The sequence below is a fragment of the Herpailurus yagouaroundi genome, unplaced genomic scaffold (genome assembly GCF_014898765.1).
Source record: "Herpailurus yagouaroundi ecotype Mexico unplaced genomic scaffold, PumYag 483, whole genome shotgun sequence".
NCBI lineage: Eukaryota > Metazoa > Chordata > Mammalia > Carnivora > Felidae > Herpailurus > Herpailurus yagouaroundi.
In genome coordinates, this window is record NW_024412700.1 from 3097916 (window position 1) to 3110191 (window position 12276).

Here is a 12276-nt window from a genome sequence, read left to right on the forward strand (position 1 = left end):
AACACTTTTCCTAAAATAACACAGAAAATGATTATTTTAAAAAGCTTGAGGTGAGATCGTATTGGACAGTCTGTCTGTTGTCTTAGGAATTGAAATAATCTTATTTTTCCCAATGGTATGGTTATACTGGTTGCATATTAATTCCATTTCCTTGAAATGACTTAAGGAAATAGGAAGATACAGGCCACAGAACTGTCCTAGCTACGACTAAAGGGTCCCCGGTGCCCGACACACAGCGATCAGGATTCGAAAAGCATGTTTAGCCAGTGGGAGTCAGCTTGTGACTTGGGGGGAAGGGGGAGGCCGGGAGGCGGGTGAACACCCCCCGCCAACTCAGTTACAAGGAGACGAAACTCACCTTTCCTCAGAGACGCTAACTCTTCCACAAGGAGAAGCCGCGACGTCATAGGAGGTTGTGGAAGCCCGAGACTCGCGTGACTGAGTCTCCAACAGCTGACTTTAAGTCCCTCTGATGTCATGATGGAAGGTGTGTCTGGGAGCAAAGTGCACCCATATCCGTCAGATCACTCCGTACAAGTGACATGTTGCCTCCACAGAGGCTCTCCCAAGTCTCCACGGCCCTCGGGCAGCCCGCTGCCCACAGCCTTGCACGCCGGCCTCATTCCCCCACGCGGGGAAGAGCTCACGGGTGGGCAGCCTTCCTGAGGGGCCACTGCCCAGCCTCCGTACAGGCGTCAGGGTGAGGACGTTGTGACTCACACACTGGTCAGCGTCTCTTCCCGGCAGGCCCACGGCCTCTTCCCTTGTGTCCCGGTGATTATCACTAAGCTTAGGGCCTCACGCTTCCCCATCAGCACTCAGGAGAGGCCAGACCCTGGAACCAGGGTCGCACAGCCTGGTCCTGCCTTCTGGAAAGGGCTTTTGGTTTACGGTAAATTTAACCCACAGTTCCTAAAGAAGGACGGGTGTGAGCACGTGCGTGCAAGCAAACACACACACTTTAGAATTCTGTCTGGAATTTGCAGGTAGATGGAGCTGCAGAATGTTCCCTCTCTAGGCCACTTACGTAGTAGGCCAGCCCCTTCCGTATCCGAAGCTGCTCGTGCCCGGCTTTCCAGGGGTTGGGGGTGGGCTGAAGGGTCACAGTCATCCTGCTCAACCTCTTAAAGAACTGGCAGCAAAGCTAAGTAGGCACCAGGTTCTCTGAGAAAGCGTCCCTGACTCCACTCCCCACTGCTGGCTCCGTCTCTGGACTCCCGTGTCTCCGTGCAGACTCCCCTCACTTGGATTTCTTGGTGTGAACTTGGGGTCTCTCCTCTGTTCCTCCAGCTTCATCTGGGCATCCAGCTCCGTCATCTTGTATTCTGAGTGCCTAGCCCAGCGCCTAGTGCTCAGGATACATTTGTTGAGGTCAAAAATGGATGCATGGAGGTGCCTGGGTGGCTCAGTCGGTTAAGCGTCCGACTTCGGCTCAGGTCATGATCTTGCAGTTCGTGGGTTCGAGCCCCGCGTCAGGCTCTGTGCTGACGGCTCGGAGCCTGGAGCCTGCTTTGGATTCTGTGTCTCCCTCTCTCTCTGCCCCTCCCCTGCTCGTACTCTGTCTCTCTGTCTCTCTCTCAAAAATAAATAAACATTAAAAAAATGTTTTTAAATGGATGCATGAATGGGTTTATTACATAATATATCCTTGTGACCCTCAGTCACTTAAACACAAAGTGACTGGGTGCAGACAAGCAGCCACGATCTGTGTGGATGTTCAGGACATTACTTAACAGTAGGGAAGTTCAACTTCCTTTCTGCTCCAAGGAAATGAATGTTCAGGTAAGTAATAATTGCTAGTATTTGGGCTTAGTACCAAAAGTACTGATGTGCTCAGGGAATTTTTCAGTTATTAACATTTTTGAACTTCCAGTTTTTATTATACAGTTCTTGTACCGAGTGTGGTCGGTAGGCAATATAACTCACCCCGGAGAGCGTCGTGTACAGGATGCAGGAGTCAGCACGCTGTTCCTCTTAAGGGGCCAGGTAGCAGGTGTTTTAGGCTTTGCAAGCCCGCACAGGAACGTCTGGGTCTCAACTCCCCACTGTGCTGTTGTAGAGAGAGCGGTTGTAGTCAACACAGAAAGAGATGGACAGTATTTTGTTCTGATAAAATTTTATCTGGGGCGCCTGGGTGGCTCAGTCTGTTAAGCGTCCGACTTCGGCTCAGGTCACGATCTCGTGGTCCGCGAGTTCGAGCCCCGCGTCGGGCTCTGGGCTGATGGCTCGGAGCCTGGAGCCTGCTTCTGATTCTGTGTCTCCCTCTCTCTCTGCCCCTCCCCCGTTCATGCTGTGTCTCTCTCTGTCTCAAAAATAAATAAACGTTAAAAAAAAAAAATTAAAAAAAAAAAAAACTTTATTTACACACACAGATATTCTGGCCCAAAGGCTGTGGTTGCTGACCCGTGTTTCGGGGGGATCGTATGCTCTCTTGGCCGTCCTCAACTGAGGAGAGCCCGGCCCGGGGACCAGCACCCTGGTGACAGGTACTCCCGGGGCTCGCTTTCTCGGCAAAGAAAGTCTGCAACCCGTGAGCAGGCTTTGCAAAGACACTAACAAACCCCTCATTGCCAGTTTACTTGAAAAAGCAAATAATACTCCCCGAAGGAAATCTACTCTAATTATAAAGAGTCAGACTAAAATGAGTGATGCTCCTTCGGGAACAGAGAACACAACTGGAGTTCAAGTTCACCGGAGGGCTTTCTGAGCATCCTCACCTCCTGGTGAGGAGTGATTTCAGCAGCCCCTTTGGCTCGGGGACCCCGTAAGTCCCAGGGAGACGGCACTCCACCCTGGGAGCAGGCTAACGGCGTTCTCTCGTATCTCCACACGGCCTCCAGTTACTGACTCTTGCCTCCTAGGGTAACTTTTGTCGGACCTTCCGTTCACATCTTAGGTAATAAGTACTGCCTGATGGGCCTGTTGTTAGAGGAGCCGGCTGAGCCTAAAAATAGGCAAATGGATTTGGCTAGATTAAATGAGATTAAGGGAGAAAATATATGTAAAGGGTTGAGGAAGTGTCTTCCCCTCCATCTTAATGTGGTCAGTGGACATAGCCATTCACATTGAAAACACGTGATTTCCAAAGTTTTCCCCGTACTTTATCCCCTGCAGATAAACTTTGGCCTACATGGAGTGCTTCTCTGAGTTTCTCTTCTTCGATCTTTGGTGAAGCCCTCCCCCTTACGTGTGTGTCTGTTCATGTGAAGTCCTGTCTCTGCCAACCTTCAATATGACAGTTTGTCCGTCTGAACGTAGCCTTGCATCTTCTAATACATAATCTCTGCAAGGACATCGTTTTAATGTTTGTTTATTTATCTATCTTGAGAGAGAGAGAAAGAGAGCACGCAAGCAGGGGAGGGCCAAAGAGAGAAGGAGAGAGAATCCCAAGCAGGCTCTGCACTGTCAGCGCAGGGCCTGACGTGGGGTTCGAACTCACAAGCCGTGAGGTCACGACCTGAGTTGAAATCAAGAGTCAGAAGCGGGGGCCTCCTGTGCGTCTCTAGCACGCTCCTGGAGCTCAGGCCCCCTCGGCCTGTCTTAGCGGGTTAGCGCGCACGCCTAGGGTACTTTGGAGAATTGTTGCATGTTTCCCTTTGGAGCCAAGTGCCGTGGAAAGTTCTACAAATGTGATTGCACGGCATTAGACAACAGTAAGGATTGGAGGCTGGCATCTTTGCTGGCCTACTCGGATGATCAGAGGCAGAAAATGGTCTCCTGTTCGGTTGGCCTGCTACCACGATGGTGACAAACGGACAGCTTTGAAAGGGGAGCCTCATAAGCCCCTTGGGAGCTCTTCAACACCGAGGTGGCTTCAGCACCTGACAGATGACGAGCAGATGGGGTAGCCGGCCGGGAAACCTGTCAGAACTGCCACCGGAGCGGTCCCGGCATGCAGGTGACAGTCCAGCAGAAGAACACGGAGGGATGCTCACAGGCTGCGCTCTCCCGCGTCGAACCGGAAGCCGACTCCGTCGTAGTCTCCCGAGGCACGCAAGGCTGCGGTGTGGATGACAGTGAGAGACCGCTCCGTGTCTTCCTGGAAACGAGGGAATAAAATTAACTATGTTTACCCAGATGGGGGGACTTCAGCTACACTGTGTGAAAAATTGCCTTGATTACCTGGCTTGATAGACCCGAGGATACTTCTCCGGGGAAAGTCATGGACAGAATGACTCCCCAAGGAGAGTTGAGGAATCTGCTTCAGTGGCTTCTTTGTAAATGGCTCAGATAGCAGCTCTCCTGACGAGGTCGCAGGACAGACTGGACTCTGCAACATTCTCGGCCCCGAGAGCTCTCGGGTTGACGGGGGTGACTGGCGGTTGCTGTGGTTGGTCAGCCAGCGACCGGTGAGGGACCTGAAGGCCAGTCCTTTGTGCACACACAGTTTTGACCATCATTCGCTCACGCATTTGTTCACGGTTTAGTAAATTCCCACTGAACACTTCCTGTGGTCTAGACACTGGAGTTTCACTAAATGCCGGAGATGCAGAAGCAAGGCACAGCTGTCTCCACCTCATGGACAAGGCACCTGTCACCATGGTTACTAGCCATCGGCACCTGCGCCTGTTCCGTGCTGCCCTGCCCGCCCCGCTGCATCTCCGTCCCCTCGGCACAAGCTCAGTGTCCTGTCCATGGCAGGACGCGTGACTGCCCCGCGTCCCTGCGTGGGTGCTGGCCGAGTTTCCAGCCAGGACTCTTGGGCCCCCAGTCTTGGTGCAGTGATGCCGGCTGCAGCAGAGCCCTCCTGACGGTGAGGACATGCCATCATTCCCTGGCCGCTTGATGTTCTTCCTGCAGAGCAGTTCTGCTCCCGGCCACAGTCTCAGCCAAGACTGAAGCCTGGGCCTCCTTGAGGGGACCAACCAGGCCCCCGTTTTCATTGTGGATTCTCAAGCCCCACCTTCCGTCAGACTTTCCTTCCAGGGTCCCAGCAGCCCTCCCCCGTGCAACCTTTTCCCCCCATGTCCTCTGAGCTGCCTGCTGTGAGCACCTCTGCAGGAGCCCTGGACCATCCTCCCCCTTAGTGGTTAGAGGCACGCGTCTTTAGGTCTGTAATGTAACAACTGCCACGGTCAAATGACTGAGTCTGTTCTAAAGAAGCCAAGCTCTACAAATCAGCTTCTCCTGAGTCCTCTGGGCCCACTGTTTTTAGCGCACCATTTTACCCAGGGTTCTTTCTAACATGTCAACAGCAAAAGAGAGCGAGGGTCTCACTTCCCGGGGTCACTGGCATCGCCTCGTGCTCCCTGTGGACTCATAGCAAGCAAGCCATGCCTCTGGGAGTCAGTGAACGATCCGGAAGAATTAGAGCTGAAAGGTTTTTGTGCTCACCCTCGGCCACTGCAGAGCACTCAAGTTTCTCCTGTAAAGGAAAAGAACCTTTAAAAATAGCCCGTTAGATGGGGCGCCTGGGTGGCTCAGTCAGTAAAACGTCCGACTTCCGCGCAGGTCACGATCTCGCGGTCTGTGAGCTCAAGCCCCGCGTCGGGCTCTGTGCTGACAGCTCGGAGCCTGGAGCCTGCCTCGGGTTCTGTGTCTCCCTGTCTCTCTGCCCCTCCCATGCTCATGCTCTGTCTGTCTCTGTCTCTCAATAATAAATAAATGTTTAAAAGTTTTTTTTTAAAATAGCGATTAGCATTGTAAAAATTCACGCCACCAAAATGTCAGTAGTTCAACATGAGATACCAGATAGAGAGATTGTTCTTGAAACACCAAAATGCTCTGTTAAAGGGAATAAAGAGCAGATAGGTAATAGACCTGAGGATTCACTCCGTGCAGGTGTGGGCATCTGCAGACACACTGGCATCCACGCAGGGACCCTGCTCTCCGTGAGGTAGCCAAGTGCAGACGGAAGGGACGAGTGGGTGGCAGTCACCGCAAGGCCCCGCCCTCACCCAGGGATGGGCAGGTGCAGCCAGGACACCTGCTACCATGCAAGACGGCAGGAACCCAGGGACAACCCAACCCTGAACGACAAGCCCTCATCTGAAAACCTCATTGTAACATTACAACTGCCTGTTCCGTCTCAGAATCTAAAGGTCTTCATTTAGAGCCTTAGAAGGAGAAGAACCTTTAGTTTGTTCTCTTTTTTTAATGTGTATTTATTTATTTTGAGAGAGAGAGATAGCAAGTGAGCATGAGTGGGGGAGGTGCGGAGAGAGAGGGAGACACAGAATCTGAAGCAGGTTCCAGGCTGAGCTGTCAGCAAAGAGCCTGACGCGGGGCTCGAACCCACAAACTGTGAGATCGTGACCTGAGCCAAAATCACGAGTAGGACCCTCCACCAATGGAGCCACCCAGTTTGTTCTATTTTTTTTAAGTTTATTTATTTTTAAGAGAGAGAGAACAAGCAGGGGAAGGGTAGAGAGAGGGGGAGATACAGAATCCGAAGCAGGCTCCAGGCTCCGAGTCAGCACAGAGCCCAGTGCAGGGCTTGAACCCACGAACCGTGAGACCATGACCTGAGCTGAAGTCAGGTGTTCAACCGACTGAGTCACCCAGGCCCTCCTATTTTTTATTTTAATTTTTTTTTCAACGTTTATTTATTTTTGGGACAGAGAGAGACAGAGCATGAACGGGCGAGGGGCAGAGAGAGAGGGAGACACAGAATCGGAAACAGGCTCCAGGCTCTGAGCCATCAGCCCAGAGCCCGACGCGGGGCTCGAACTCACGGACTGCAAGATCGTGACCTGGCTGAAGTCGGACGCTTAACCGACTGCGCCACCCAGGCGCCCCGGCCCTCCTATTTTTTAAGGCTGTTAAAAACAAAACCTGTAGAGTCAGGAGGCCACTTTCAGATCTGGGTTCTGGTACTTGCCAAAGGTGTGATCTTAAGGCACTTAATCTCTCCAAGCCTCAGTTTCCTCATCTGTAAACTGGACATAATAACGTGTATCTTGTAGAGGTCACTGTACGGATTCGGTTAATTTATTAGAAGTACATGGTGTAGAACCTCATATAATGAAAATACTCAGTAAATGATGGATTGTTGTGCTGCTGCTATTAGGATTATTACTTGGCTTAACCAAAATGTAGAGAATAAGAAAAAAACAGGAATGTCATCAAATGAGTGTCTGGTATGTGTCCAAAGGTGAACGAGGCTACAGGTAACGCAGGGAGATAACACGGGTGTGTGGGTGGGCGCCCAGAGGGCTCAGGCTCTTCTTTGGCTCTTCTCCAGCTTGCAGGTGGTGAAGGATGCTGTTCAGAAAGCTTCCCATCAGTCCCTGTCCCTCTAAGCCTGTAGCTCCTGGCAGGTTGGCAACTGTCCGTCTCCTTAGAAAAGGCCATTAAAGGTGATGGCAGTTCCCCTGCTCCGAGGTCACCCCAGAAATGATCCCTCAAACGGAGGGAATATGTTCCTATAAGAAACCTGGACGTTGGAGCCCCAGAACTTAGTCATCTTGTAACGGGAAATTTGTACCCTGAGACCAGCATCTGTTGTCTCCCCTCCCCCCGCCCCCCCAGTGCCTGGTGACCACCGTTCTATTCCCGGTTTCTGTGAGTTCAGACTTTGTAGATTCCACAGTGAGTGAGATCATACAGTATTTGTCTTTCTCTGCCTGACTTATGTCAGGTAATTATGTGTCAGGAGGGAGGCAGTAATCTTCCAATAGAGAAGTACATGACATCACCTTAAACTTAACACAATGTGACGTGTCTGTGATAACTCAGTAATGGTGGGGGAAGGCCTGAGGACCTCCTGTTTCCCTGTCCCAGGTACCCTGCCGTGACCCCAGGACCTCGAGCTGGATGGTGACTCTCTCTCCTGACCCTGATCAGGCAGCCACCTGAGCAGAAACGGGTGAGCTGTCTGCCCAAGGGCAAGTTGCTTACCCGCTTCTGAGTCACTAAGGGGGCAAAGCAGAGTTTTATCAACGTTGACAAGTCCAATGAGGGGAGAAAGATGGATCTTTCCAGCAAGAGGAAATTATTTAATGAAATGTCGTAGACATGGAGAGGACCAGACTGAAGTGACATCCCATTAATAACTTATAAAAGCCTCTAATCAGTTTGGGTTAATTTGGTATTCATTGTAAAAACATTCATCATGGGCACTGAAGCCCATGACAGTAGCCAAGAAATTAATATCACTGGGGTGGAAATTGCCTTATGTATCCTCAAGTAATGGATGGAGCCAGTTCAGTGAGTGATTTACTAGCTCACCAAGGGTACCCTTCAAGTTTAACGCAATGCACTCTCACTTGGTGGCCCTGTGGGACTCCCTCACTTAATGTGCACTCTAGTAAATAAGCCACGTTTTTGTCACTTACCCCGAGTGGATGGGGCAACATGGCGGAACTGCCTGACAGTCATAGGTAAAGAATGAGGCGAATTTCTTAAAAAACATTTTTTTAGGGGCGCCTGGGTGGCGCAGTCGGTTAAGCGTCCGACTTCAGCTCAGGTCACGATCTCATGGTCCATGGGTTCGAGCCCTGCGTCAGGCTCTGGGCCGATGGCTCAGAGCCTGGAGCCTGTTTCCGATTCTGTGTCTCCCTCTCTCTCTGCCCCTCCCCCGTTCATGCTCTGTCTCTCTCTGTCCCAAAAATAAATAAATGTTGAAAAAAAAAAATAAAAAAAAAAAAACAAAACATTTTTTTAAAAAGGGGGCACCTGACTGGCTCAATCTGTTAAGCGTCCATCTTTGGCTCAGGTCGTGATGTCACGGTTTGTGAGTTCAAGCCCCACATCAGGCTCTGCGCTGACAGTGTGGGAGCCTGCTTGGGATTCTCTCTCCCTGTGTCTCTGCCCCTCCCCTGCTAGCTCTCTCTGTCTCTCCCTCTCAAAGTAAATAAATAAACACAATTTTTTTTTTTTTAATTTAAGGAATGAGGGGAATTAGGAGGTGGTGGTTGGTGCTTTTTACTTCCACCAACAGGCTCTCGGAAAACACGGGCATGTCCAAACACAAAAGCAGCTTAAAACACGGGCATGTCCAAACACAAAAGCAGCTTATAACTGTGGGCTTTTAAAGGAAGTGAAGGCAACAATGTAAATAGTAAACTGTGTAGTTTTTAAATGTTTTGTCCTGCTGTATGAACACAGGGTAGGGGCGTAAGAGCAAATTCATTCTTGACACAATACAAAAAATATGTAGTAAGAGTCACAAAACATGTCCCCACGTTAGCAAAGAAGTCCCTTCTAAAGAGAAGCCAGAAACAATAGTCACAAATGCATTCCAAACACTGTTATCTGTAATGTGTTTTAAGTTTGTTTATTTTGAGAGAGACACAGAGACAGCAAGCAGGGGAGAGGGAGAGAGAGGATCCCAAGCAGGCTCCACACTGTCAACACAGAACCTGACTCAGGGCTTGAACCGCAAACGGTGCGATCATGACCTGAGCCGAAATCAAAAGTCAGATGCTTGACTGAGGCAGCCATGCACCCCTGTAATAATAATTGTTAAAGGCTATACATATCCTAAGTGTTCATAGGAGAGTGATCTGCTAAAGCATGGCACATTGGCGGGATGGACTTGTCTGCAACCACAAGCGTTAAAAAGTAGCAGGTGGATTGCGTATGAACATGGGAACTGTATCATCTATTAATTAGCATTAGGACTAAACATAAGATATTTGGTATATGTTTTGCATATGAGGAAAGATGCTTATTTTGGTCTGGCCAAACTATGCACATTTCACCCACTTCTAAAGGTTTCCTGGACACAACATTATATATGCATTAGAAATGGGGGAGAAAAGAAAGCCCATCGTCAAATCTGAGGTTCACAAATTCCGCTCAGTAGACATGTGCTCCGACAATCCCATGGGGTAGAGCACAGCGCTCTCTGCTGGGACGGACCTGAGGAAGTCAGTCCTGGGTGGGGGGACAGTGCCTTTAACTGTGTTAGTTTCAAAGTGCTATGCAAATGTGTCCTTTCTCCTGGCTCCGCTGCAAACCCTTGAGAGGTTATTTTCCAGATCCCACGTGTCAGCCCAAGCAATTAAGAAAAAGATGGATTTTGGGTTGAAAGCCAGACCTGACCTGGTTGTCCATGATGGTCTGTGAGCATAAACTGTGTTTTCTTCCTGATCAGAGCTTCCCCGATGCAGTTGTGCTGGAAACAGTGTGTTGCTCTTACAAAAAATCTAATTTAAAAGGGTGCCCACATCAACCTTGGGAATATTAGGTTAGAGAATTTCAGGGTAATCTATCAAATAGAGTTTAAAAGCAGGACTGGAACACTGCATTAAGAAAGAGTGCCTTTAATGATTGGTTCCTTAGATAATGTAACAAGGCAATTATAAATTAAAATAACCTTTTTTGACCTTCGATGGGGGTGCCAGGGTGGCAGCCGGGTTCACATTTGCAGCCCCAGGCAGACATCCCCCATTGGGTGGAGAGAGCAGGCTCTGGCCATTTGGAGATAATTCCAGTAGCTTAAGAGGTGACCTGTACCATTTGTGCTGCTAAAACTTCTCCTTAGTGTCCGTAATGGGCTTTTTTAGACCTTCTCGTGGACTTCTCCCATGTGAGTGGAAGGAACACCTCTTTCTCATGATTCCTAAAATATTTCGCAATTGGAAAATATCAAAGGAATGGCCCCATGTCTTTGGCCATTGAGAATAACCATGACTTCTCCTTCTTCTAAAAGGCTGTAACATCGTCAGTGCCACAGATAATAACAGTTCCTCACGGGCCACTTTGTTTTATTATCCAGTCATTTTGATTTTGAATAACTTTATCTCCCAGATCAAATGTAAGCTGATCAAGGACAAAGAATGTTTTTCATTGCATTTCACTCTTGCATAGCCCATAGCTCCCTAGCTAGCAGAATACAGGTTTTCAACAAATACTCGTTAAATGGATGATATCCAAAAGGGAAAGTAAAATTAAATGTCAGATTTATGGGCATGGATCCCAAGTTCATGGAAATTGGAAAAACCTGGTGTCATAACCTCAACATTTTAAGATGTAACAACTTGTCTGATGCTTAATCAGCTCAGCGGTTCAGATGATAAGCAATACCATGGCAAGAATTCTAGATTTTAGAGTCAGACTTTTTTTTCCCCTCTGTTTGTTATGCTATGAATCATCTCCAAACTGAGATGTGGGTTCTCACTATTAAAATGTGTCAAGAACAGGCTGAACTGAACTTTCTGACCAAAGGGGTAGAACCCGCTGGCTTTCCTCGGGAATTTCAGAGGATTAAGTACTCTCTGTGCTTACCCCACCAAGGCACCAAAAGTGATTTCGTTCTGTTTAATATCAGAGCAAACCATCAGACTTGTTCCTCACTTCTCTGCCAGTCGTATCTGGATTGGTGAATGACGCGGAAATACTTAGGGACCAGCACAGGTAAGACTTAGCTCACTTAGTTCTTGCTTCCGAGAACTTTGGAGACATCTTAGCAACATCAAGGTCAGTTATTTGCAAATAACTCCTTCTGCCCTTTCTTCAAAACAGACTTCACGGGACTCCTCCTTGATGACATTTTGTTAGACTTCATGGATTATTACAAATCAATTACAAACACTGGAAAGTCACAGTACCTCGCTTCTTTAAGACACCTTTCCTGACACCAGTGTCTTTCCATTCTTTGAGCTGGTTGTGTTCAGTCCACGAGGCATTTATGTTAGTTGTGTAACTCCTGGGGATCCTGGGTCGACTCATGATAGTTCACCTTTAAATTTGCCTTACAAAACAAAAGCAGTGATTTCAGTGTAAACTTAAATCACGTTCTAAAAAGAACAATGCTACAAGTGAGCATAGATAAGCAACGAGTCAGTTAAAAAAACAAACAGATCCCGATTTATTTATTTTGGATGTGTTTATTTTTATGTGTAGCATGGCTTAACCATAGCTCAACTACTTACACTTATAAAGAGCACATAGCAAATTAGCGAATTGATATTTCTAGCTGTTGTTCAAGTTGGAAACCTACTCATTTATCTGAATGCTTTTGGTTTTTACTGTAATGGCTTCGATGGCTATTAACAGCTGGAACTATGTTTTCATTTCCTTGGTTGGGCCTGATTTTATGAGTGTAAATTACACATGGGGATGAGCCGGGACCAGCCCAGAACTTCAGTAGGACGTTGCCACCTAGGCTTTGTGCCTGGAGCACAGGTCTGTCTGCACTGGGTCTGTTCCCGTAGGCACCACACCGGCATTAACTCCACACTCCACGGCTGCCCCTGGGCTCTGCTACTTTGTCACCTGGCTTCACCTGGGTTTTTGCCAAACCTCTGTGTCGTGTGGTGATACATGTTACTCAGCAGGTGGCATCTCCGTCCCTTCTGTTGCCCAAATCAGAACCCTGCGCTCTTGACC

General features: G+C 48.7%; 1 protein-coding gene across 3 annotated transcripts in view; it reads left to right on the forward strand.

The window, feature by feature from the left end:
- DPP6 (dipeptidyl peptidase like 6) overlaps nt 1–12276 on the forward strand; it is a 941878-nt gene that overhangs the window by 771229 nt on the left and 158373 nt on the right. The window lies entirely within an intron of this gene.